The following is a 12,440-nucleotide window of genomic DNA, read 5'->3' on the forward strand; positions in this document are numbered from 1 at the left end:
TGAACCCAGATGTAAGCCCTGCACCGAAGCTGTGGCAAGCTCTAGTAGGTGCTGGTTTGGGAGAAATCCGCTAGGAGCTGAACAGAAAGTCAGCCTATGTACAACATTGGTCTTCTCAGTTTGTCAAAAAACTTCCGACAATGAGCAGGTTAAAAATCTGAGGAAAAGCGAGAAGGAACCCAAATGAGCTCCTGAATCATCGCTTAGCGTGGCTTGTGCCACCAGCCCAGCCTGTGGTTCAGTTCTCAGATGTGTTATTTGTCATGGCTCTATTAGTCTGAAGCCGCCTACGCTGCAGAGACGGCTGCATTTGTAACACGGCAGCTCACGGCCATCAGGCAGAGGGGAGAGACTCTGTTCTCTGCTTTGCAGCTCTCCCCGTCCAGAGAAGTTACAGCAGCACAGTGTGTGCCCAAGAGATCCCAAATGGAATGGTTAACAAATACAGAAGGAGAAGATTTTTTTTTTGTATTAAAAAACTCCCTAGAAAGCCATAGTTCAGCTTGTGAGAGTGAATTCAATACTCTGAAGACAGTACTGTAAGTAGTTGTCAATAGGGTGCAACCAATAGTCAAATTATTCTTGTGCTCAACTGCAATATTTTTTCTGTTAATTTTCAACATGTAAAGTTAGGATGTGCATTCAGGTTTGTTTTTAATGGGTGGCAAGATTGATTCCAGCTTACCCTGCATAACTAGGAACATATTACTGTCTTACMTCGGCATGAATTTAGAAAAGTCAACTGAAGAATTTGGGAGCCACTGAGTATTTTCGAATTTACTGTGCTCCTTGAGCACTGCAAAAAGCACCACCACTTTAATCRTTGTCCTTCTCTGCATTTCAAGAACGTACATCAATGAAAATTTTCTTTTACCAGTGCCATTAATCTGAGAAGGCTGCTGAGCAGAAAGAGTATTTATTAGGAGCCTCAGATGACACAAGTGATTGCTTTTCAAAAGGAAATTGTGAGATCACTTGTGCAACTGTTCCTCCTTAGTATTCTTGTCCTTAAGCCTGACGAGCAAGAGATGAAAGTGCTAAAACTCCAGTGCTGTTTTATGAGCTTTGCCTCCCAAAGGATGCGCATTCCAAACACGCAGCCTGCGGGTATTGCCTCTGTATGCGAGAGGCAGCTCCAGCCACGCTTCTGACACCTCTCCTCCTCCTCCTCTGTCTGGGTGTCTTTCTGTCGCAGTGATTGAGCTCCCTGGGAGGCTCCGTGCTCTTGTATCTTCCATTTCTGGAGTGCGTGAGGAGCTCTGGGAGCAACGCACCCGGCCTTTCCTGCTGCTGGTCAGGGCAGAGATTGTTTTGAAGAAGCCAGCTGGGTTTACTGAAATGGCTGTTTGTCATGCAGAGTCTGTTTTCAGGGTGAAACCAAATCAGAAACCGAATGTCTGATTCTGGCTATGTGTTATGTCTTGATTTTCTTCGCTCTAAGTAAACAGAATGATTCCAGAGTCATGCTGGAAAAAACCTGGAGCATTAAATGTCTCAGATGAAGAACAGGGGAGGTCCCACAAGGGGAACAAGAGGCTTTTGCTGATGAGAGAAATAAAAGGCAAGACTGTGATGGCTCTTATTCTGTTTCAGAGCTGCAGAAACAGATTCTGCCTGGATATAAATTGTCATATAGCAACTTAGAACAGTAGGGAATATGCAATCATTTGGAGTGAAGGAGAACAAGAACAAAATTCAAGTTCCCTAATATCCTCTCTGAAAATCTGTGTGGTCACTGTAGCAAAGAAAAATACCAGCACTTGATCTTTAAATCAGAGCACAAATCAAGTCATTCTGCAAAGAGAGTTGAGCTCAAGCAGTGACTTTGCAGAGGGAAGGGAGSCTGCACTTGCTGCATGATTTGGATCTTTCTCTACAGGATGGCATTTTCAGAAACGTATGCAGTGCAGCACAGTAGAATGAATCACTCAGAGAAGCCAATTTTTTTTCCAGGCATTGGAAGTCCCTGGTGGAGTGGGAGCAATGAACGTTTGCGGAGCTGCCTCTCGGGGTGCATCGCACTGACTGAACRGCCCCTTTGGCACACGTGCCAGGGTGGGGGGCACTAGCACGTGCTCAGGCATCAAGGGGCAGCCAAAAACGTTCAAAGCAAACCCTGTTCACCTGTTCTTTTTTTGCATTAGCAAACCTAGGAGTCTTCGATTTTTGAATTTGAGTTGTATATTTTCGTCTCAATATATCCTTCATTGTTTTTCATGTTGGCTTTCTGTTTCTTTGCTTTCAGTTCAAAAAAAAAAAAAAAAAGATTACTCAGATACTCTGTCACGTTACCAAATCACGTTTGGTATCACTTATTAGTTCTTATAAAGTCCAACCCAAAAGCTGTCTCTCAGAAGCACTTTCATCCAAAAGATATTTCTATAAACTTTAGGTTTTGAAAACCGTTTTCTTAGAGCCTTTGAGAACAGTAAAATCTGGATTTGAACTTCCCGTCAATTACTTCTAACATTTTTCTTGTGCTGTTAAAGCCTCTGTATTGCTCTTATAAAAAAAAATCACAGATTATGAAGACATTTTTCTTTTCTTTTTATTTCCCTATGGCTGTGTGTAACATGGATTCTCTTTTCAGCTTTTCTGCCAGTAGTTGACACTGAACCAGATACTTGGGGAGCTCGACTACACAGGGCTGCTGCATRTGTCAGCACTCAATAATTTGTTCCTGTAATCCACTAAACAAACTCTTACTCTCTGGTGTAGCTCATTATTCTCACAAGCTTAATAAAATACAGTGTCACTACAGGGTGCGATTTGGAGCACTTTGCAGTTATAAGACAGATCACATCTTATTAGAGAATAAAACAGGAACTGAACGCCTCATAAAAATGCCCCACGCTGCTGGAAAGGACTAAAAGTGCCGTGTTGCTAGTCCTGTCGCCTGCAGTACCACAGGCCTCGCCACAGGCTCCCGCTGCCACTTCCCTCAGAGGTCGGCAGCGCTCTGTGCCCAGTCCAGGTGCCGGTGTGGGCAGCAAGTGGTGGCAAGTGCCAGGGAGCCCTCGTGAGCCTGGTGCTGCGGAGCCCACGTGTGCCCCTGTGCAGGGGCTGGCGGGGCAGCAGCACAGCCGCGAGGCCGCCCCGCTCCCCTCGGCGCCTGCCCTCGGAGCGCCATGCGGGAGCGTGGCGTYGCAGCCGGTGCCGGGAGCCTGAGCTCCTGCAGAGCGAGGGGAGCCGCTCCTCAGCGGGGCTGGTCAGAGCCCGTGTGTTGGATCCCTAAAACCAACCTGGGTGAACACAGCTCTTGGGCACCACACTAATTTTCTGTGGATCACCCTGGGAGCGATCACTGCTTGGAGGAGAAGCCGGGCTGCCGTGCTATCCTGCCCAAAGGCCTCCTCCTTCCTCTTGCTAGGCAGCACGTGGGGTAGCCACTTCCCTCTCGAGCTGGCCCCAGAATGGCTCCATGACCTAAGACCCTCTGACACAAGAAGAGGAGCATGGCAGGCAAGAGCATTGGCGCAGAGCCACCTGTGAACAGGGTAGCAGAGAAGGAAGAGACAAGGCCGTGAGATGCGATGTCGGTGCCTACCTGAGCGGTAGCCCCACAGCTGGACACGAGGGACGTGACAGGCACGTGCAGAGCAGGGGGGACGGGCAGGATGGTGCAGCCTTGGCTCAGACTAAAGTACCGCCAAACCACCCCCTCGGTACGAGGGGTGTTCGCCTGGGTTTGGGGTGGCTTCTGCTGTTTATCTGAGGGCTCACTATTGAAAAGTGCCTTGCAAAAAGAGAGGGGGCATCTCACTTAGCTTGCAGGAAAGGAGGGGATGGCTTGAGCTGTCTCTGTCGTCAGCAGCAATGTGAGCCCTATAGCCATGTCTCTGCACACTCCTCCTCACCCTGTCACGGGCAAGGCACCGGCGAGGGAACCAGGGCGGCACCACCCTGACCTGGCAAGCCACAATGCACTGAAATTCCACACCATCTTTTATAGGATGTGTATTTTTTTTAAAAGGGAGAAAAACAAGTTTCTGTTCCCATCATCTTGTGTAGCTTTTCCATATGAAGGCTAAGCACGGTATCTGAGAGTGATGGAAGAAGGTGATCTGATGCTGGTGAGGGCAGCCTTTGTAACATCTCTCTCACAACATTAGTTTTAGGAGATCTCGGTGTTATTTCAAGAAGTCACCTGGTGCTCTGAGAGGGCAGATTTCAGGAAGAGGACTCTGAAAGCTGTGCCTGCTCCGTGATGCAGCTGTTTGAGCAAAATCACAGAAATGCCGTTGTTTGGAAGCTCGGCTTCGAATCCTCTTGAATCTGTCTCACAACATTTACACCTCTCTTTACACCTCTTTTTTTTCCTCCCATTTAAAAAATCATTTCTTCTACAATAGTCATAAAATTGCAACTTCACAGTAATAATTCAAAATGTCTGTTTTAATATTTCATTACTTTCTGCCTGCCTCATTTTCTTTTCTTATGTTGGCTGAAATATCTTAAAATCTGTTTTTACTTGCTCTTGTAGAGCAGTAAGCATGTTCTCAGACTGAAACAAACAGTCACGATAACTGCATTTTGGAAAGCAAACCATGTYATATTCTCTTATAGCACTTTTTCCCTTTCATATCCTTGTTTGCCAAAAGTAAAAAGCATATTTTTGATCAAGATGTGTCTGTGGTGTATTGTGCATTGTGATGCATTCCCTAATGAATCCATAAATTTAGTTAATGTGTTTTGGATAAAATCCCAGAAAAGTAGGTTGGAGACATATTTCTATGTACTTACAGTATGAAAAACTTAAGTATACTTAAATAATTTTTCAAGTAATTAAAGCAATGGTTTTGCAGCTTTACAGCAAATTATAGTGAAACATGAGAGCATAGTTCCCTAAATATTACCCTTATTGCAAGGTGCTGAATTCCCCAGTCCTTACTGAAAAGAAGAAGTGAGGATGTTCAGCCACTTGCCTGTTGGGGGTCTCTACTACCCCCAAACAGGGCAAATGCTTTAAGTTAGTGCCTGAAGACGACCCACTATCTTTATCTCCACAACCTATGTTCATTGCTCGGTGTTTTGTGTAAGCTGTGGTTCCCAAGCCAAGATCGTCTCAAAATGGCAAAAGCTTTTAAAAGATGTCCAGCTTTTGATGTGGAAGGCTAACCTTGACATTTAAGCACGCAAATGCTATTTATATGATTGCCASTGAGAACACAAAAACAAATTAAGTGATGATGATTTATATAGGATGCCTGTGCTAATTCTTTCAGGACATTCATTCTATGAGCCTTCCTCTGGTGAGCTGTCTCATCTGCTTTACTTTAATACATCTTTTTTTTGTTTCTTTTTTTGTCCCAAAGCTAATAGTTTGTGTAAAATAGTTCTTTTTTTGCTACTGAGTAGGACCTCTGTATGTCAGTATTTATTCCTCTCCTGAGTCCCCCCATTTTTACGAAGAGATCATGTTAAAATAAACACAGCAGATTATTCAAAGTTTTTATATTTATAGTATGAGAGGGAGAAAAAATTCTCATCGTAAAAGTCTCGTTCTGAGCCTGGAGTGTAACAAAACAGGAATTTCTGATAAAACTTGACAGCAAATAAATGTAAAACTTTTTTCAGCATTACATTTTATAGACTCAATGGGGCAGCACTTATCGTTTGAAATGAGTCATCCCGGCAGAATGCAGAGAATTATTTTAAACCTCCTAGTATGAAAATCCTGACAATAAACCTTTGTGTGTTATGCCAGTTTTTAAGAACTGCATGAAGAGCTGGCTTTTCTAGCCCCAGCCTCAGCCAGGAGCACTTTGCTGTGCTGCTCCCGACAAGCTAAGGCAAGAGCTGCCCTCYTTTTGCACCCAGGCCGTCTGTAGGACCTTGAACAAGCCTGATTTCACTCCTTCCATTTCCCTGTCTGTTTTGCTGCCCTCCAGGCAGGGCCCTTTCCAGCCCCACGGCAGAGGGGCAGCCGCAGARCGGGCTTTGCGCCTGCAACCCTCGGGACACACGGATGCGTCCGGGGCTCTCGCCGAGGACCGCGCGCTGGACACAGCCTGCAGTCCTGCTCTCCAAAGCCAGGCTCAGCATCGGCTTCCTCTGCACTCCCGCTCACATCTCAACTGCTGCGATGTGTCAGCTGGAGCTGGTTAATGTGAGATTCCTCATCCAAGTGCTGGAAACTATCCCACATATCCAACTGAACACAAGCAAGGAAAGACCATGTGGTGCTTCTCTGCCCTATCAGGAAAAAGCATGAAAGTAATTTTCTTTTCTTTCTTTTTTTTCTCCCTTTTTTAAAGTATCCGCTGCCACAGACCTGAATTTCAGAGGTTGGTATTTGTTATGTTTTGTAGGCATTTTTTAAAGACAAATTATTTGTTACACCAAGCTGATCTTTTCCATAGGATTTTTGTTTTCATGCAAAAGATTTAGGTGTTCAAGGGCTTCTCTAGCTATTTCACTCAGTGCCAACAGTCAGTGCTTGAGTTATAACCAAAGCAGCCACTGTGTAGTAGCAATGTTGTGTAGCTGGTTTTGGGAAGGGAAATGAAAAATAACATAYTCAGTTTGAAACTACAGGAGAACTAAATGTCAGCATAGAGAGGTAAATTGGAATTTAACCAGGACAACAACAACTTAATCTTTTATTATTGCCAAAAGTGCTAATGAGTTTTAGTCAATCCTACAGATTTGCAGTCTTTTCACTATGCTTGATCATGGCTCCCTGCTTTGGGGAATAACCCAAACTAACTAACTAAGTTAGCAGTAACAAGCAACTAGTTAAGCATTGAACAGAAAGCTGTGGCAGCAGTCAATGACTTTTACAAGTAACTGCATAAACAGTGGAGTTACTTTATGCTGGGAGTATATTCTCAGACAAAGATTCAAGGATATGTGTGTGTTGTCATCTCTTCAGTATTGTGTAGCAGTAAATAGTCTTTGAAAAGCATAGGATCATGAAACTCCACAGCACCTTCTACTTGCCTTGAATTGTTTATTAATTTTAGGAATGATCCAACTTTTTGACTGCACTTGAGTTTAAACTAAATGCAAATATTTTGTATATTCATCATGTCAAGTTTTAAAGAAGGTTCTTTAGGGCATTGTTTCATGTGGTGCTGCATTTCCCTCACAGGGCAGGGGTAAGTTCCCCTGCTTGCATGAACATGAAAAAGCATTTACAATCTGGCTTCAGCTGGGGGAAGGAATTATTTATATGAGTATTTAATTAGGAATAATGAGATGAAATTAAGAGAAGGAAATTTTTGGATGAATGTCAGGAAAACCTTCTTGACAGCAAGACATTTTAAATTGTGAAATAGTCTCCTGAAGGAAATGGTGGAAACTCCACTACTTAGTATGCTTAAAGGTGCCTGGACAAAACACTGAAAAATATAATTTAGGAAACAAGCAAGACATGCAGAAAAAAAAGCCACAGAACAAAAAAAAAAAGCTTGTTTTTCCCATAATTTTCACTGTACAGACCTTCAGTAGCGCCATGCTACAGGCTGATACCAAAGCAGCACTGTGACAATCCATACCAGTGTGGGCATGYGAGTCCTCTGAAACTGTGGTGCAACCACCACATGCCCGGGTTTAGTGGGACTACAAAGCACAAATCAGGCCACTTCCAATATTTCCAGTAATTCTTGCCAGCATAGATGGAYGTGTCTGTTCTGAGACTGGTAGAGCTGGGCTTCCACAGAGGTGCGTACCTACCTCTTGCAGTCTCTTTCCACTTCTGTGAGAATGATGAATGACTAGAGGAAATGGCCATAAACTGAAGCACCAAAAGTTCTGCAGGAACTTAAGGAAAAATTACTTAACAGTGAAGGTGACAGAGCCCTGGCACAGGCTGCCCAGAGAGGTTGTGGAGTCTCCTTTTTTGGAGGTCTTCCAAACCCGCTTGGACGCARCCCTGTGCCACGTGCTCTAGGTGACCCTGTGTGCAGACTAGATGGTCTCTAAAGGTCCCTTCCAACCTTAAGTATTGTGTGATTCTGTCATGTTACAGCTTTTCTTTACAATGCCGCTATTTGGGGTTACTGGAATGTGTGTCCTGTCATAGTATTTTGCTTGAAATTAGCTTTCTTCGTAATTCTGTGTGGACTATAGGCTGTGAATGTTAACTTCAAGAAATGCTTAAAACAAAAGCGTATCATGAAAAAACTGATCATGAAAAGAAATGTTTCTGTCTCCAAACCTTGGGTGCTAAATGAACTTCTGGGGATTCTCAAAAGCAGTTAGTCTAGAGAGCAGCAAAATTGTGCTCTGCTTTCTTGAACTGGAATTGGAGAATGCGAAGGGACAGAGACTCTGACACCCCCGGGCAGGAACATTCCCTTTTGGGGGGAAAAAAAAAAAGAAAGAAAAAAATAAAAGCAGAGCTGGTCTGATCCCGTGAAGAGGTTAAGAGTTTTCCTCTTTTGTTTCCAAGCTCACACTGGAAGCAGAAGGCTACAGGAGTTGACCAGCCACCCAAAGCAAGCCAACATTTGCCTGGGTACTRTAGGAAACAGAGCTGCTTCTCCGTGAGCTGTTGAGCGTTCATGGGATGTTGCTGGGAGCATGTGGTTACTTTTTCTCCTGGATGTGCTCTATAACGTGTCAGTGGTTATCTAAATGTGACCCCTAGTGTTCAACTTGGGTGGCAATAATTTACAAAAATTAAAGGCATCCCTAGACTTCCCTTAGGAAGMGGGCCATCTTTTCTGGTTATCCTCATATCCTATCTAAAAATAATAATATTAAATGCTTCTGGCTTTTGGAGGGAAAATTGTTGAAGATGTTTTGTGTTCAAGTTATAAAACAATGAAGAATCATGTCAGGATTTTAGGGAGAATTTTTAATGGCTGGGAACCATCTACATTGTAAAATTTTATTCCAACATTATCTCATCCACAGAAAAAAATAAGCAAAGTTGATAATAGAAGAGCATCAGTGGAAGCTGTCACACTCTGCTGTGCATTACATTACAAGGACAGTGATGAAAGACTGTATTGTACTTTGGCTGATATAAGAAATTGGAGCTAGGGCTTTTTATTGTTGTTTCATTCCTGATTCTGCTCCTAATTTCCTGGTGTGCTTTTGAACGAGTCGTTTAACCTCTCTGTTCTTTTATTTCCGTCTTGACAAAATGCAGAGATACATTTTTCATCTGAGGGCTGAGAGATTTAACAGATATCTGCAAAGGAATGTGAAATGCTGGATAAAAGCAAAATACATTGAATTGCCATCTGCTATTTTTTAACTTCGCCAGGACAGAGAGAGATTCTCCATGTTCTTTATTAGATGCAAACAGTACAAAAGTGCAGTGGGAGGCTGCAGGCTGGAGAGGAGGAAAACCAGGTAGCGGCGCACGTTGCATGATGCTAAGGGGAAAGGGAAAACGTGCAGTGCCTCCGCATCCAGACCGCAGGTGTCCCACAGCACTTCTGCTTTGAGAAAGGCTGGGCTCCGTTCAGCTAAGTTTGGGGCATTTTCCTTTCTTCCTGTTTTAATACCTGCTGTCTTGCCACGTGTTTTGTAAAAGGGCGAGCAATAATGCTGCAGTCCAAAGCAGTGGTCACTGGAAGATGAGGGGACTGGCAGTGACGAGGTAGTTTGCCATGTAGTCTTCTGTTGTTTGTTTTAAAGTATGTCAGACTGTGGATACAAACAAATGATTTATCATGCTGTGGTGTAAAGCAATRTGTATGACATGTATTGTGTAAACACATAATACACGGCCTCCTGCTTCCTGATCGTGTTTGTTAGCTCTGTGCGTACAAGCATCTTGCAAACTTGACTGCTTTGCATCTTGTTCGGATATGGAAGAGCTCCAGGAGACTCATTTCTGCTCTCATCTGAATACCATGAGCATTATCTTGCATCTCTGGGCTGCTCTCAAAGCCCTGAAGTTTATTAGCTCCAATAGTGCTCTCGCACTGGGTTGATGGCAGGTTGCAGGCTACAAAAGTGTGTTGGCAGGTAGCCCCCGTCACTGCCTGCCCCTGTGAGATGTGCCTTTCTAGACACCCTTTTGAAACAGGACGGAGGCAGCAGAGCCTTCCTGCCCATGCTGGAAAGCAAGGGTGATGGCCCCAGCGAGGCTGCTGCTGCTCCTGCTTGAACCACCCCCGTGTTCTCTATGGGAATAACGCGGCAAAATCCTCCCGCTGTTATACTCACGAAGGAGCCGAGATGTGACTGCACTTTGGACTCAGCATGCTACCCACGTTCACAAGAAGAGAACAGGGACCAAATAGAAGAACTTAGTTCACGCATTAATTTTTAAGGACTAGAGTTAAATATTTTTCTATAGACTGACCAGTCCAATTCTTGGAGGTGGAGAGAACCCAATAACACAGTAATAAAGAAAACCTTCTTTTGAAGGTTTTTCTTTTTTGGTAATTATTTGGTTTGCTTTGGTACTACAGTGGTTTCACACACGTAGAGGCTATAATACAACTCCTAAAAGCCACATTTCAGGTATGGAGTTAGGAGGAGGGAAAGATGATTTGAATGGGTGAATTTGTTATTTAAAGTTTGATGGASAGGCTCAACTGATGCAAATTAAGCTGTACTGATTTATACCAGAAGACTATTTGGCCCAACAACTGAATATAATATCACAGATGGCATATTATCTATGATTTGACAGTAGCTCGCAATTCCATTACAGTGTGAACCACAGTTCATTAAATAAGACATAAAAACCTACATTTTTCTCAAGTTCCAGAAAAATGAAGAGATGAATTTTCAAAATAATGACTACAAAGCCGAAGTAGCTATACTTGGCATTAGCAATAATAAAAAAGATTTGTGCGCTCCGCTCAGCAGAGCTTCTGTATGTCTTTCTGCTAAAGATTGATGGTACAGATAAAACTGAATGTCACAGAGAGCAGGATTTCCTTGAGTGATACAAATGAGAGAGACATGTTATTAGCACAGCACTGCATTCAGTCAGAAGGTCAAGTTCAGTGTAATGTTTTCCATTAAATGAGACCAGAAGTTGTATTGTCCCAAGCCTGTACRTTTCATAAACAGTGTTGAATTCCACTGGCACACATCACTCTGTGCCTTGTTATCATGCACAGTCTGGCAACGGGCCATATGGAGATCTTGGGAATAGCAGGGACTTTGGGGTGAAACCATCTTCCAAGATGCTTCAGGTAAAGCTGTGAGCCTGGCTGGTGTCTTGTCTTGCGAGGTGAAAGTGGCAAAAACTAATGTGACAGAACTTCATGGAGGGACTRCAGGAGAGAGGCCTGGGCAGCAAGTGTCCAAACACAAATTGGGACCTGCCTCTTTTAGCTTTCTGGCATCTTGTGTTTGAACCTGGCATGTGACCTTGTTCCTATTCTGTCCCCTCTCCATAGCACATAGCATGGCTATATATATATATAAATATATATATTTATATTTTTTTATATATATATATATATATATATATATATATATATATATATTTGTCGAAGTTGAAGATTGATGAAAATGCAGGAAAAGAGGCCAGTGAAGCTGCAAGGCCACCAAGCCTCTCACTGGATCATGACTTGAGAGGAGAAGTGGTGGCAGAAACTCACCCTTGCCACCTGGAGGAGCACGAGGCTACTGTCGAGTCTGGAAGATTATTACCTGTCCCCATAATGGTTATATTAACCATAATTATTTTTCCACAGGCCCCCACAGAAGCCTTTCTTCCCCAGATCTTACATTTCCCCGGATGAACATTTTTGGTCAGTGAATCTCTGCACGGAAATACAGAGACAAGCTAAACTGGATGCAGGTAGATGAATGCCTTCCATCTCAGACCAAAATGAGATTTGGGAAAGCATATCTTGTTACAATCACAGCTAGAAAAATGTTTTTCTACTCAAGTCCACTAAGATCAATAGTTTCTCTGTAATTACAGCTCTGTCACTGGGAGGGAGTTGTCTGTAACGTTACTTTTTTGTATTTTCCTCCTCTTTTCTCTGCTTCCCTATCTGGTCTTTTTTTCAATGCTGTCTGCCATCACTTGAATCTTTTCCCAATATATCAGGCCAATATTAAGACAGAGTCCTCTAAGCACAAGGATTTCAATTTCCTTTCAAGCCTGTGAGTTTTGCTCTTGGACAGGCGGAGAACTGCTGAATGACTCTGCTCATCTTTCAGGTCAGTTCAGCCCTAGTCACAAAATACAACAGGCCTGAAATTGTGTGCTACAAAATGCTAACTAGGACCATTAGGAAATGAGACACTTGAAATCATAGGCATCTGTACCTGGGTAGGTGTTTGCATTATGTATTAATGGTGACTTGCCAAATTTAAAGCTGATCGTTTTGCTGTTGATTACTGATTCAGTTTTATTGTTTCCTATTGCTCTGAGAAAAGCCATGTATAACTAGCTAAAGTCATAAAGATTGCTAGTTCACTCTCAAAAGCATTTTATGTGTTGTGGTTACACTGCATTTTGTTACTTCATTTTCCTGTTTTCTCCTTTTTAGCATCACTACTACTTC

Source organism: Nothoprocta perdicaria, unplaced genomic scaffold, assembly GCF_003342845.1.
Source record: "Nothoprocta perdicaria isolate Ctin4 unplaced genomic scaffold, notPer1 scaffold_1, whole genome shotgun sequence".
In the NCBI taxonomy this organism is placed as follows: domain Eukaryota; kingdom Metazoa; phylum Chordata; class Aves; order Tinamiformes; family Tinamidae; genus Nothoprocta; species Nothoprocta perdicaria.